The sequence below is a fragment of the Dermacentor andersoni genome, chromosome 8 (assembly GCF_023375885.2).
Source record: "Dermacentor andersoni chromosome 8, qqDerAnde1_hic_scaffold, whole genome shotgun sequence".
In the NCBI taxonomy this organism is placed as follows: domain Eukaryota; kingdom Metazoa; phylum Arthropoda; class Arachnida; order Ixodida; family Ixodidae; genus Dermacentor; species Dermacentor andersoni.
In genome coordinates this window covers 147,361,508-147,374,428 of record NC_092821.1, presented here as the reverse complement: position 1 = coordinate 147,374,428, position 12,921 = coordinate 147,361,508, and the positions used below count along the sequence as shown (strand labels likewise).

The window sequence follows — 12,921 nt, the reverse complement described above, 5'->3', positions numbered from 1 at the left end:
ACCCTTCCGGCTCAGTATTTCTGAAGGGCTACAAAGGACAATCCACATTGAATACTCGAAGGCAGGGCAACCTCTTTCTTGTGGAAGGCTTAGGACAGCAGAATATATTTGAGACACTTTTTTGTCTCATGCACTTTAAAGCTATTGATGTAGTCCAACTAATGAAAAGTTATTGCAACATCCTAAGGTCATTGTCATGAGCCTATTTAATGCCAACTGTAGGATCTCCATTCACCCCATGTCTTGTGCCAGATGATACCATCCCGTGCTAGTAAATTTTCTATTTCCTCACACTACCTGTCTGCTGTCCACGATTGCACGTCAGTTCCGTTGGTACAAATTCAGTAACCCCGATAGGCCGTCGGTTACCTGCCCTACACATTACATTGCTTGTCCCAAGTTCATTTTTAATGCAATAGCGTTCTTTAAGAACTTTACCTACTTAGCGGTAGGTCTGTACGTATGTATAACCGCACATAACCTCTTTCCTGCCAACTTGGGACGGTGTGTAGTCTATGGTCAAATGGGTAGAGCATTTAGTTGCGGCGCTGTCCCTGGGAACTGGGTTCAAAACTAACTGCCGGAGAAACTTCGGTCACCAAGCATGTAACAATCTGTACGTGCTGCTATTCAACAAACTTCTTTGATGCTAAGTTGGGTCACTCGGTATGTGCCACTGTTCAATGACCCTGAGCAGCCTCTCCCAGTGATCTCCAATTACCCCTGTCTTGTCATCCACATTTACCCTGACTGTGTCTAGGTTGGCTGGCCTGTTTCCTCTTAACTAATTTGGTCTTTCTCTCTTCAAATTGAGAACAATCCAGGACCTCTCTAGCCTCTGATCACTGCTATTTACCCTACCTCACACTTCTACAACTTGCACTATGCTAAGGTTGGAACAGAGCATGAAATCTGTTTCATTTCTTGTGTCCCCATTACGACTTTTCCAGGCCCACTTCCTGTTATTCCCCTTCCAGAAGAAGGTGTTCGTAACTCAAGGGCAATTTTTCTCCATGAAGTCTGGCACATCTCTCATTTCCTTATTCTAGAATTCATTACATAATTGCGAGTCACTTGTTACCCCACCCAATTCTCCTTTGCTTTTGTATTAAGGGGCCCCTCGAGGTCTGGCCATTTTGAGTTGACAAGCGCAGTGCATACAATGTGCGCTTATAATCAAGGATGCTAAAATTACATCACTACACACCGCAGAAAGACCTCGCATTTCAAACTAAACACCGTTTGCCCTTTTCCTCACGGGCCTGCGCCCCAAGATGAGAGGATGACTTATATCAGCAAAAGCACCTACGTACATGTGTATGCTGTGGGGTTGCTCATAGTGACATGTGACACTTCAAGAATTATTCAAGGCAACATGTGTTATTTGTGTAATCTATTGTCTCAAGAGACGAACTAAACTTTAGTGAAATAATATAACACGTAGACAGAATGTCCGCAGTGTTCTTGTTTTACTTTGCACCACCGCAAGAGAGATGTACAGTCGAACCCACTTATAACTATACCGGTTTCAACAATATATCGGTTATAACAATGAAAAGCTCCTGCACCATAAACTTTTGTAAGTTTTTTATGGGGAAGCAGCAGAAGCTTGATGTGGGTGAGTTGGTTTTGCATACTTGAAGGATAGAGCGCTACGAAGACGCGGACTAAAAGGGGTACATGTACGGCGGACAAGGCGCTACTTCCAACTAAATGTTTTTTTGAAGAAACAGGCTTTTAAATGGATAGAACCTAGAATGGCCCATCGTGACATCCCGACCTCCCTATCTGATTACAAATGCTATCTCTTCGGTAAGCATCACTGAAGGGCAGCTAATGCACGTGCCCTCGGCCTTTGCAACGTAGAAAGCTTCTAATATCTCCCGTTCTAGTATATCTCTAGACCGTGCCAGAAACCTGATGTCACAAAGATACGGGCGGCAATTGTGACGTTTACAGTGTTCTGCCAGATGGCCCCCCGCATTGTTATCTACGGCCCAATTGTGCTTACGCGCCCTTTCATTAAAACACCTTCCGGTTTTGCCGATATAAACCTGTTGGCAACTTAGGGGTATCTCGTATACATTACTTTTGCAAGCCGTGCACTGCGCTGCATGTTTCTTAACGCATGGTTCGGGTTTTGCCTTTGTCAGCATAGGGCATATCTTGGCCAACTTACACGGTGCACTGAAGAGACGATTAACACTGTGCCTTTGCGCCGCCTTCTTGAGGACACCCTGTGCCTATATGGAATCACATGTACTCTCTTCCTATCAAATGGCTTTTTTGTGTTAGTGCCCTCTCTTGCCTGTTTGATCTTTTGAAGAAGCTTATCACAGACGCTAGAGATCAAGAGTGAAGTGAAACTGGCTAGGCGTAGCCTTGAAACCTGGTTATTGAAACTGCTTTCTACTTTGTGATTGCAAGACTTATTTAGAGCTTCTTTTAGACAAGTCATTGCAACTGTTCTTTTTACTAGCTTGTAGTGCGCATTGTCGTATGAAAATAGCTGCTTGTTCACCCTCGGCTGGTATTCAAAAAAGACATGCGTGTTCATTAGAGTGAGATTGAGGTCCAGAAAGCGAATGCTGTTATCACAAGGCCTTTCGCACGTGAAGTTTAGAGCCTCCGATGCATGTCTAAATGTGTTAATTATAGATTCTACAGTGTCATCTAGCCTAGACCCTGGAACCTCGTTAATGACCACCGAGTAGTCATCGACATACCTCATTATAGAAGGAGCACATGACTGATTCAGAATGCTATTTACACACTTGTCAAAGGCGCCGAGAAAGATGTCTGAAAGAATAGGAGCGAGTGACGATCCAATGCAAATACCCTTGCATTGTACATACTGTTGGTTGTTGAAACTAACGACAGTGGAATGAAGATAAAAGTTCAACAGTTCTAAAAACTGGCCACTATTCACTCCGGTTGCACAACTGAACCTAACTTCACCAAAGTCTTCGATTTTGTTCCTAATGGCGCTGAGCACTCCGTCACGAGGCCTGACTGCCCATTTAAGGCTATTGTCTCAGAGAAGAAGACATGGCAGATGTAAGTAGGGCACTACCTGAAGCACCATTTATGCCAGTTACCGCTAGATGACCCTTTCCTTGTGCGGAGCTCTAGAGAAGTCGTGCTGACTTTGGAACAAGGAACTTGGAGCAATGTGTACGCGTTTTCACAGGACGTTGAAGACCTGTATTATGCGATTCCTCATGAGCTATTAGCTGGACACAAATTTTCTGGATTCTTCTAGTTTCTTTTGTGATGGCATCAGGCACCAAGGGCACCACAGTATTATAAGAGTTCTGGCCTAGACAATATTATATGTGCATTTAATGCATTGTGGGAACTTCCAACAGATAACTGGCCAGCCTTCATGGCCTAAATCTGAAGATGCCTTGCCACCTGTATAGCACAACAGTGATAGGGTGTCACGCATCACTCAAACAACATTTAATTCAATCTTCCTTTATAGTAGCAGCTCAAGTATTAGAAGCATCAGCATGCCTTGAGCAAATGGATATAGCTGCCAGATTCTGGACTGAGCCAACCAGCAGCAATCAGCACTTGCAGCTAATTGTTGTCAAAGGTGCAGAGATCGGCTAGATCTTGACGGGCACAATTAACATCAGCAGAAGCTGTAACGACAGCAGTGGCAAAGTAAAACAAATTAGACAAATGAGGGTACAAACATCCAGGCATTGAGCACTTCACCGCGTGACTGCCGCAAAGTGCAACATGTGCTCCTCGCGCAGGCAGGAAAAATGTTCGTTTAGCTGTAAACATCACGAGTGTGTAGAGTTCGTCCGGGTAGCTCGTAATAGATGTCCTAAAAACAGCAGACAGACTACCTGTGTAATATACCGTATCAGTGTTATTACAACGTCGACCACAGATGCAAAGTTACGCGCATGACATATTGTTACAAGGCGGGAGGCGCCAATTTAGAAGGCTCGGCACTGAAGCACTGGATGGAGCGAGGCCGCCAGAGCAAAAACAAAGTCCTCCTGTTCCCCCGCACCTTTTCTCCTTCATGTGTACAAAGGTGCTGCTACAACATGCTACAACACCGCAAGCCCTTCACCGAGCCCTTCAAGGAAAGCAACGGACGTAGGTATAGACCTCAGACTCTGCCCAGGCGGCGCTGCGGAAAAACCCGTCACCAGCGCCCCCATCGCAGCCTTGGCGCTAACTGGGTAGTGCAAGAAGAGCTGTCCGCAAGCGAAGGTGCATAGACCACAATGGACCCTTCTCTTTCGTTTGTGTTGAGGCACGGTTTCCTAAAAATCAAGGACCTGGAAAACTTCTTCCGCCTATCCACGCTTCGAAAAGGAAGCTCAGCAGGGCGAAGTACGTGTACAATATAAAATAAAGTCTCAAGTGTTATTTCGGCGTGCTGCAACTCGCAAGTACGGAGAGCATCAGGTTTGTCTATAGGCATATCAGCATAAAAATCTAAGCATTTCAAATTGGTTCATATTGAATATGTCCTGAACACAAGACTTAAGTATCTCCTATATTTTTATGCATTTTATCGTAATGTTTTGTCTCGCAATTATTTACAGAGAGCAAATCTTTTAATAGCCTTTTCCAGGGCAGCAGACAGAAAACGGTTTCCAAGGCAGCAAACAGCTATCATAACGAAAGTAAGCTTCCTACAGTGCCTACGCGCTGCATCTTTCTTTCTCGCAGGAGCTACAGCATCGCTCAGTACCTTAATTTGAACTTTTCGCAGACGCTTCGAGCAACAAGCGCGCACAAATAAATGTAAATAAACGCGACATTTTTTTTCTTTACACACATGCGTTACCTCGCAATTACTCATCCAGTGCTCCTATACAGCAACTTTATTGCTCACATTTGAAAAACGCAGTCGAGCAGGCTCAGTACATTGCGAAGCGTGCTTGTTGTATCGGCGCAGGACATGCAAAATACCGAAAGTAGAAATGTGCTCGCGATACGACGGTGCTCTAGAACAGGATTTTGAATTCATAAACGAACCAAAATGTTTGGTTAAGCTGACCTGCCAAATCTTCCCGTTCCACTTGTTGAGTCATGCGGACGCGGACGTCTGTTAAAAGGTGGAGATATCGATGGTACATAAGCAGGATGGTTCGCAACGTTGTTTTTTCTGTTACTAACGAAGTGGCGGCTGCAGATGCTTGAGTTTTCGCATGGTTACCACGGTCCTCCGTCAGGGCCACGCAACACAATTACAGAATAACAAAATTGTCGCACTTTCTCATGCGAGCCGCTGTGTTGTGGGGAATGCAAATAATCCGATTAACCAACAGGTTGAACGGCCCGTATCCAGCGCTCTCGCCTTTCCCCTTCATACGATCGCAATGGAAATCGGTAAAACTGAACGTTGTTATCCTGCCCTTCACGTTCATGGCGATTTACAACACAACAGTAGCGTCGATTGCGGCGTTTCTTCGTAGCGCGCGGAGCTATCGTGGTTGCCGTCGCTTCCGCCATCAGTCTGAAGAGTGAGCCAGCAAGCGCTTTATGGCACTTCGGCGGCGCGTCCGACTAGCGTAGAAATTCATAGCTCTCTGTCTGGGTGTTAAATGCGCAAAACACTCGCAATATGGACCAAAATCTAGTTAAATCGTTGTTTCGCAGTTGCTATCTGCATAGGCAACTTAGCAAGGGAGTCGGGCTTCGCACTACTCAATTACTGCCTCTTCGCAACGGCAGGTGGCGCTACATGTCTTGCAAAACTCCAGAGTCTGACGTCCATAATAAGCTGATTCGTGAGCTCATCCATGTTTACCTTTGAAGGTGCTCGTAAGCGACAGCAGCAGGGAAGTGAGTTTACCTGCTCGCTCACCACGTACACACAGCATGACAGCTCACTCACAAAATAAATGAGTGTACTAAAGTAGCATCAGTGGGTCGATGGGGAGGCGCATGCAATGCGCGCGCGTGAATTCGAAGCAGACATAGAGTTGGTAGAACGACTCTAGGGGAAAAGCTGGGCCGCAAAAGTGGGAACCTCTAGGGCGCCGCCCTGTTGCACGAGACGGTCATTAGAGGAAACGCCAGTTCACGGGATTGGCCAGTCGTTTCAGCGGGTGCGAGAGAGAAAATCTGGGGGCTTTCGCGCTTGAAATTTCTCCCTTTGCCTAGGTACCACGGAGGAGCAGTTTCTTTGGTCGTTCTGTCCCTAGGCGTGCCCTGGCGTGCCGGCATTTTGCGATGTGTCGGCTGGCGATCTGAGCGTCGCGTACAAGTTTTCCTCGTGCGTCTCCTTGGGTGTTGCTGGCGCAGTGCACTGGCGCGAACGATTGTTGTCGTTTGGTCAGTGGTCTCCCGTGAAGGCGAGTATGATATGGCGTTGCCCTGTCACTACCAGTGTCACACGTATACTTCTCATCGCGATCGGCACCGATCCGGTTCGAAATTCTCGACTGTTATTGGGTCTCTCGCTCATTTTGTCCAAAGAAGGCAATCACGACCGCGAAATTCGATCAGGATCGGGCGTGATCGCGATGAGCAGTGAGCCGGAACACAAGATACACACACAGCGCACACTGTCAACAATTTCATTGCGAAAGCATTGCGGCCTTTGAAGATTATAGCATGGCACTAGTCACTTGATAGATATAGCATATATTACATATATAGCAAAATATATAGCATCTTCACAGTTTGCCCTGTGTGTGCGTTTTCGTTCCTTGTTTGTGCCCCTGTCACACTGGTATCTTACCGTCCTCGCGAATTTTTCCATGCGTCGAACGCTTCGAGAGGGCTCAGTTGCGCGTTATTCAATTGCCATAATTTAAATATTAAAATACTACTAACTTGTAGCGTGGGGTCTCTTTTTCACGTTTCTGTGTCTTCGTCCGCTTCCGCTGCTGCCTTAGTATGTCAAACGGCAAACTTCTGACTGCTGTTGCAGAAGTCTTGGCGTCACAAGTTGGCGGCTGGACGTAATAATATTTATTTTAAGTCCAGCACGCTTAGGCCTCCGCCACTCCAATCCTACGGGCCATCCTGCTTCCAGCTTTGATCTCCCCACTACCCCTTGGGTGCCCTGGGGATCCTGCGCCGCCTGCTTTATTATAACCTCAGGTCCTCTCCTGAGGCCTCCGGTTGCATGTGCCCTCCTGGAGCAGTGCTTGTAAAAAATCCAATCTATCGTCGCGACTTAAAAAGCGATCCGCGACAACAGTCACAAAAAGCGACAACACCAGTCAGAACCTTGCCTGTCGAACCAAGTCATTCTCACCTAATTATTTAAATGATTAAGCGACTTCTGTAGGTGTCGGTCAATGTCATATTAAGCGACTGGCGAATTTGTTCCCTTTACTGGATGGATCCTGCATCTCGGCATGCATTTTGTAGCTGTGTATTCGTATAGATGTAGGAGCTCGGTGGGAGATCTATTAGTGCAGGCAGCATGCGCTAACACCATGTGGCAGATGCTGCTTGATGATTTCTAGTATATCATACCCGCGCGCAGCTATCGTGTGCGCCACAGCCCTTATAAGTTATTTGGCTGAGCCATAAGTTCCAGCTTTGCTCCGACACCACGTGAGTGCTGGTTTCCCATGTCTGTCTGTCCACACAGTTCTTTAAGCTGACATTGACCGCTGTCATCATTGATTTTCATTTTTCGTTGCCAGGATCGTGATCCCCATCTTCACATTGCATTAGTACAAATAATAAGAAAACTTTGACCACTATTGTCACCACTTTGATTAAAGTTCAGGTCCCTGCAATAATGTGCATTTCACTCTATATATATCTATACATTTCTTTTCTTGGGAGTTCTTCGAAAGTATATTTTTTTCACTAGAAGGTTGGTAACAATGAGCAACTCACCGTCATGGGCTACCAGTTTGGTGCAATGTCCCACTCATTATAAAAATCTTATAGATGGATCGTCATTTGAAGAAAACCAATTCTTTAACAAATGGTCCATTCTGCATTATGGTTCTACCTACCTGTCTTCTACAAGCTATGCATTCACATATGAAAGAACGGTATATAATGATAGTGATGAAGCGGTGTATCTGAAATAACCTTTGACATCATCACAGGAACTTGGAAACAGGTACCACATAGTGATAACTCTGATAATCATTAATCATGTCTTATACATGGCTGGACATGTTTTCGTTCGCTTCTGGCCTTCCTTGGGTCACATGATATTTTCTGTACCTCACAATGAGACCTTAAAGCATAGGCATCTAAGGCTTTCACCTTAAAATGGAAAGACGCAAAATTGATTGCTTCAATGTTGCTTCCCATGAAAATGAACTACGTGTACTTTGTTTAATTTATTCACTTGAGAAATGCACATATAATACCATCCATGTTAACATAGCAGTATAGATGGTGACTATGTGGGGGCCTCCGGGGCCCGAGCCCCCTCCGGAGATTTTCAGGGGGGGGGGGGGGGCTGAGCCCCCCACCCTGAAAAAAAAATTGTAATCTTGGTCCCCCACTTGATTAACGGCTAGCGTCATTACTATTGTAGTGTTGATAGCTCAGATATGTTGAAATAATTTTTGCTCTTCAAAATGAGAAAACACATGACATTGCTGAACTGTGGCTGTTTGTCAACTCTTGATATTAAACAATAGAGAATCTTCTTACCGCCCTCAAATAGTTTGTGCGTGGTTTACAAGCTGGAACATACATTCAACAAACTTTCTCCTCAAAACTTAATAACCGCTTCTCAGAATTACAATATTGAAAATTGTTCATGGCAGAACAGCCCTTTTTGCATCATTTTGTGGAGTCTTGATAATAGCAATCCCTTGCTATTGAAAGTTGTAACATTCTTTTCATTAACATTGAAGTTCGAATGCTTTCAAGTCCTTTTAAATAAAAAAATAGGAGGCTTGGGACATTGTGATATAGGGCCTGTCCAGACATTTTTAAACTGCTAGAATAAGAAGTTAACATTCACGAATGTTTGTACTGAGAAAAAGGTACCGAGTTCGATTTATCTAAGCAGTGGTTCATACGCACCTCTAACACCACCCCAGGAGGAGCCAGACACTGCCAAATTTTTTCCAATATACCCCCCCCCTTCCTTACTTTCTCCCGCACGCAAGAGGTATTCGCCAAATGCCAGTTAGGTCGGAAGAGACAAAATAGAAAGGCGTCTTTTTGCGCCTCTTGTTCATCGAGCAATGTTTCAGAAAAAATGAGGACATACAAGGCACTGTTTCCAACTAAATCTTTTATCCAAGAAAACCAATATACAGTAAACTACCACTTGAACGTCACTTAAGCAAATTATTCAGCTGTACGAACTTTTTTTGTATCCCCCATCGAAACCCCATTCAACCCAATGCAAATGCCTTTCAGTTTAACAAAATTCAGTACAGTGGCATTTCAGTTCTGTGATCATATTCTGCTACATCATCATCATGATTTTTATTTTTACCACTGGATACAAGGTGAAAAAGGGAGAGCCGGGAAAAAAGCCGAAATCTCTTCGGCTTGACAAAGTTCCGGTCTCCCAGACAGGCACGGAAGCGGCTGGTGTAGCAATACAATTACGCAGAAAGTGTGGATATAAGAGTTTTTTAAACACAAATACATATAGAAATTTTCATGTTATTACATGGAAACTAGTTGTAATACAGTTGTGTCAAATGACTCCCAGTATACAATTATAATCTGTTATCTTGCATATTATTATTTAACACAGACTCAGTTGCATATATCATAGTGGACTTGGAAGCACCGAACGAGTACGGATGCTGATCAAATTTTTTCTGATCGCACAGATCGTGCTGTCGAGGACCGGATTCGTCAACGCAGGGTCTGAGCATGCGCTGCATCAGGCCTATCTACTGCTACCTCCGGCTGTCTGCCCTGCTGGCTTCATCGGACAAAACAAGTCGCAGGAAGCTGTACCACGTGCACTGCACTGGGACCACCTGACCAGCACGGTAACGTCGACGGAGACATCGTGGCACCCGGATAAAAGCAGCAGCCTTTTCGACGTTCCCTTCAGTGGACTTGGAAGCACCTAACGAGCACGGATGCTGATCAAATTTTTTCTGATCGCACAGGTTAGTGACCAGCATTTAGTCTCTTCAGTTAGAGACAACGGCGTAACGTTAACGGTGCTCCCAAGTCCACAATGCTGTGTTGCTATTTTGCGGGGTTGTTTTAATGTTGTCCGCTTAATGTTACTAACATCCGGAGACGAACAAAATCCAGGCCCTTACTCTGATTCAGATAAATGTTCGCAGCGGGAACTAATGAAACACATTCTAAGAGAACAAAAGGAAACGAACAAAGCACTGAAACAACTGTCTTCAAATGTCAAGCATGTGGAGACAATAGTTGCAGATTTGCAAGGAATAATGACAGTTATTGAGAATGAAAGGGGATTATGGAAAGAATGCGAAGACAGGATAGTACACTGCGAGGAATCTTGTAAATCTACCATGATGCAAGTAGAATTTCTGGCATCGAAGGTCGATGATTTAGAAAATAGATGTAGGCGGAATAACCTAGTAATTTATGGATTAAGAGAGAGCTCTGATGAAGATGTTAAAACACTTGAAGAAGAAGTGCACGGTATACTTAAGAAGACCCTAGGAATAGAAATTAACTCAATAGAACGAGTTCACAGAATTGGTACAAAGCAAAGCCAAAGGACACGCCCCGTTATTATCAGGCTATTCAACTTCGCTGAGAAAAACAAAATATTATCAAGCTGCTTCAAGGTGAAAAACACCCGGATTTCAATATCCGAGGATTTCTCAAAGAAAGTATGCGACACACGTGCTAAATTATGGTGTTCTGCAGTAAGTGACAAGGCGAAAGGGGCAAAGGTATCTCTGTCATTTGATAAACTAAAAATAAATGGCAACACCTTTATATGGAATGAGTGTGAGGTCAGAAGAATTGAACTATCTAAACCGAAAACTTCTGCACACGCTGGCCCAGCAGCTTGCGATGGCACGTGACAACAACGTACGAAATCTATCAGAGTGTTATCACTGAATGCGCGCAGCGTAGTCAATAAGTCAAGCCTACTTGAAAGCATAGTTGCAGCCCATCAACCGCACGTTATAGTCATCATGGAAACCTGGCTTCAGGAAAGCGTCCAGGATTCCGAAGTGTTTCCACCTTCTTATCGGCTCATACGGAAAGACAGAGAATCGCGGGGGGGGAGGTGTAGCTGTCGCAATTAAATCTAACATAAAATTCACAGTTTTAAACAGCATACCTGACCATGAAAGCGTATGGTGTAACCTTACATTTAATGGAAAAAGCATATTTCTGGGTGGCGTATACCGACCTCCGAATGCGCCCCCTGAATACCTAGACGTTATGCATGATTACATTGCACAACACACTTACTCACGTTTCAATATTATTATCACGGGTGATTTCAATTTACCAGGAATCAATTGGTCTAATCTTTCGCACAACAGCTCCGACGCAAAAAGTGCTGAATCACTATTGTTCATGTCATTTACCTTCTCTCTAGACCAGCTAGTTTCCGAACCGACTAGAATAGCTGGTCCGTCATGTTCTGTGCTTGATCTGATGTTCGTAAGCAGTCTATTTCAAAATAACACATTAAATGTTGAAAATAGCATTTCGGACCATAAAACTATTGTATTCTCCTGTCCGATTTTAGGAAACTGTGAACGCGTTAAGCCATCGATTGCTGTTATCAGGGATTACTCAAGAGCGGATGACAATGCTATCTCAGAATATTTAAACGCCTGCTTTCTGCAGGTTTCATTACTTCATGACGTAAATGAATTATGGTTACATTTGAAGCATATTGTACACTTTTGTGAAGAAAACTACATTCCCCCCAGAAAGAAAAGAGTGAACAGAGAACATCCTTGGGTATCGCGCGAAATAATACATTTAAAACGAAAAATTAAAAGGAAGCGCAGAAAGAAAACCACACGTGACCTTCAAGATCTTGTACGCTTATTACAATATAAGATAAACATATGGCCAAGGAGCGTTTTTTCACTGTTACTCTGCCTTCTTACATGACGAATAAACCACAAAAATCCTGGTGCTACCTATCGAGGGAGTGGCACACCGTATCGCAGATTACTGCTTCAAACGAGACGTTTGTTCAGCCTGACGTCATAGCAAGCAAATTTAATGAATTTTTTCTATCTGTATTTAACAGAACTACATTATCATTTCAAGAATCCAATGCCTGAAATAGATATCGACCAACAAGGAATTCTTTGACTCTTACAAAAACTGGATGTAAAGAAACCCTGTGGCCTTGATCTTATATCAGATGCATTTTTGCAAAAACATGCAGTTTGGACGTCAAAATACTTATACGTAATTTACAGGCGATCTTTGGAAACTTCAGTGATACCTGACGACTGGCGAAGGGCCAAAGTAATACCTGTGCACAAATCTGGCTCTAAACTCGACGTAAGTAACTATAGATCTGTTTCATTAACATGTGCATCCAGTAAACATGTGCATCCAGTAACATGTGCATCCAGTAACATGTGCGTCCAGTTTTTTTTTTTTTTGTTCGAACATATTATTTATAAGGCCATAATATTGCACTTAGAGAATAATAACCTACTATACAGCCGGCAACATGGATTCCGTTCAGGTCTAAGTACTATTACTCAGTTAGCTGAGTTAACCCATGATGTAGCTACCACAATAAATAACAGAAGCCAAATAGATGCCATTTTCTTAGATTTTTCAAAGGCCTTTGATGTTGTTCCTCATCCAGATCTTATTACTAAACTAATTGCCATTGGTGTACACGAGAAAACAGTATCATGGATCAAGAACTATCTCGAAAACAGAAAGCAATGCGTAGCTGTGAATGATATTACGTCTGATTACGTCAACGTTTTTTCTGGTGTTCCACAAGGCTCGGTTCTTGCGCCCCTCCTATTTCTGATCTACATCAATGATATTCGT

At 43.8% G+C, this 12,921-nt stretch overlaps 1 long non-coding RNA gene and 1 pseudogene across 4 annotated transcripts in view; one reads left to right on the top strand and one right to left on the bottom strand.

Annotated features, from left to right (window-relative positions):
- The window catches only part of LOC126529405 (uncharacterized), a 37,013-nt pseudogene extending 31,001 nt beyond the window's left edge, over positions 1-6,012 (bottom strand).
- A 61-nt stretch (positions 6,013-6,073) lies between these two features.
- LOC126526474 (uncharacterized) overlaps positions 6,074-12,921 on the top strand; it is a 57,216-nt gene continuing 50,368 nt past the window's right edge. Inside the window, exons 1-3 of one of the 4 annotated variants that reach the window (XR_011896169.1) lie at positions 6,074-6,332; positions 9,762-10,049; positions 12,327-12,411. This is a non-coding gene — a long non-coding RNA (uncharacterized lncRNA). The remainder of the gene's footprint in view (positions 6,333-9,761; positions 10,050-12,326; positions 12,412-12,921) is intronic. The other 3 variants (XR_011896168.1, XR_011896171.1, XR_011896170.1) reach the window with 3 other exon arrangements.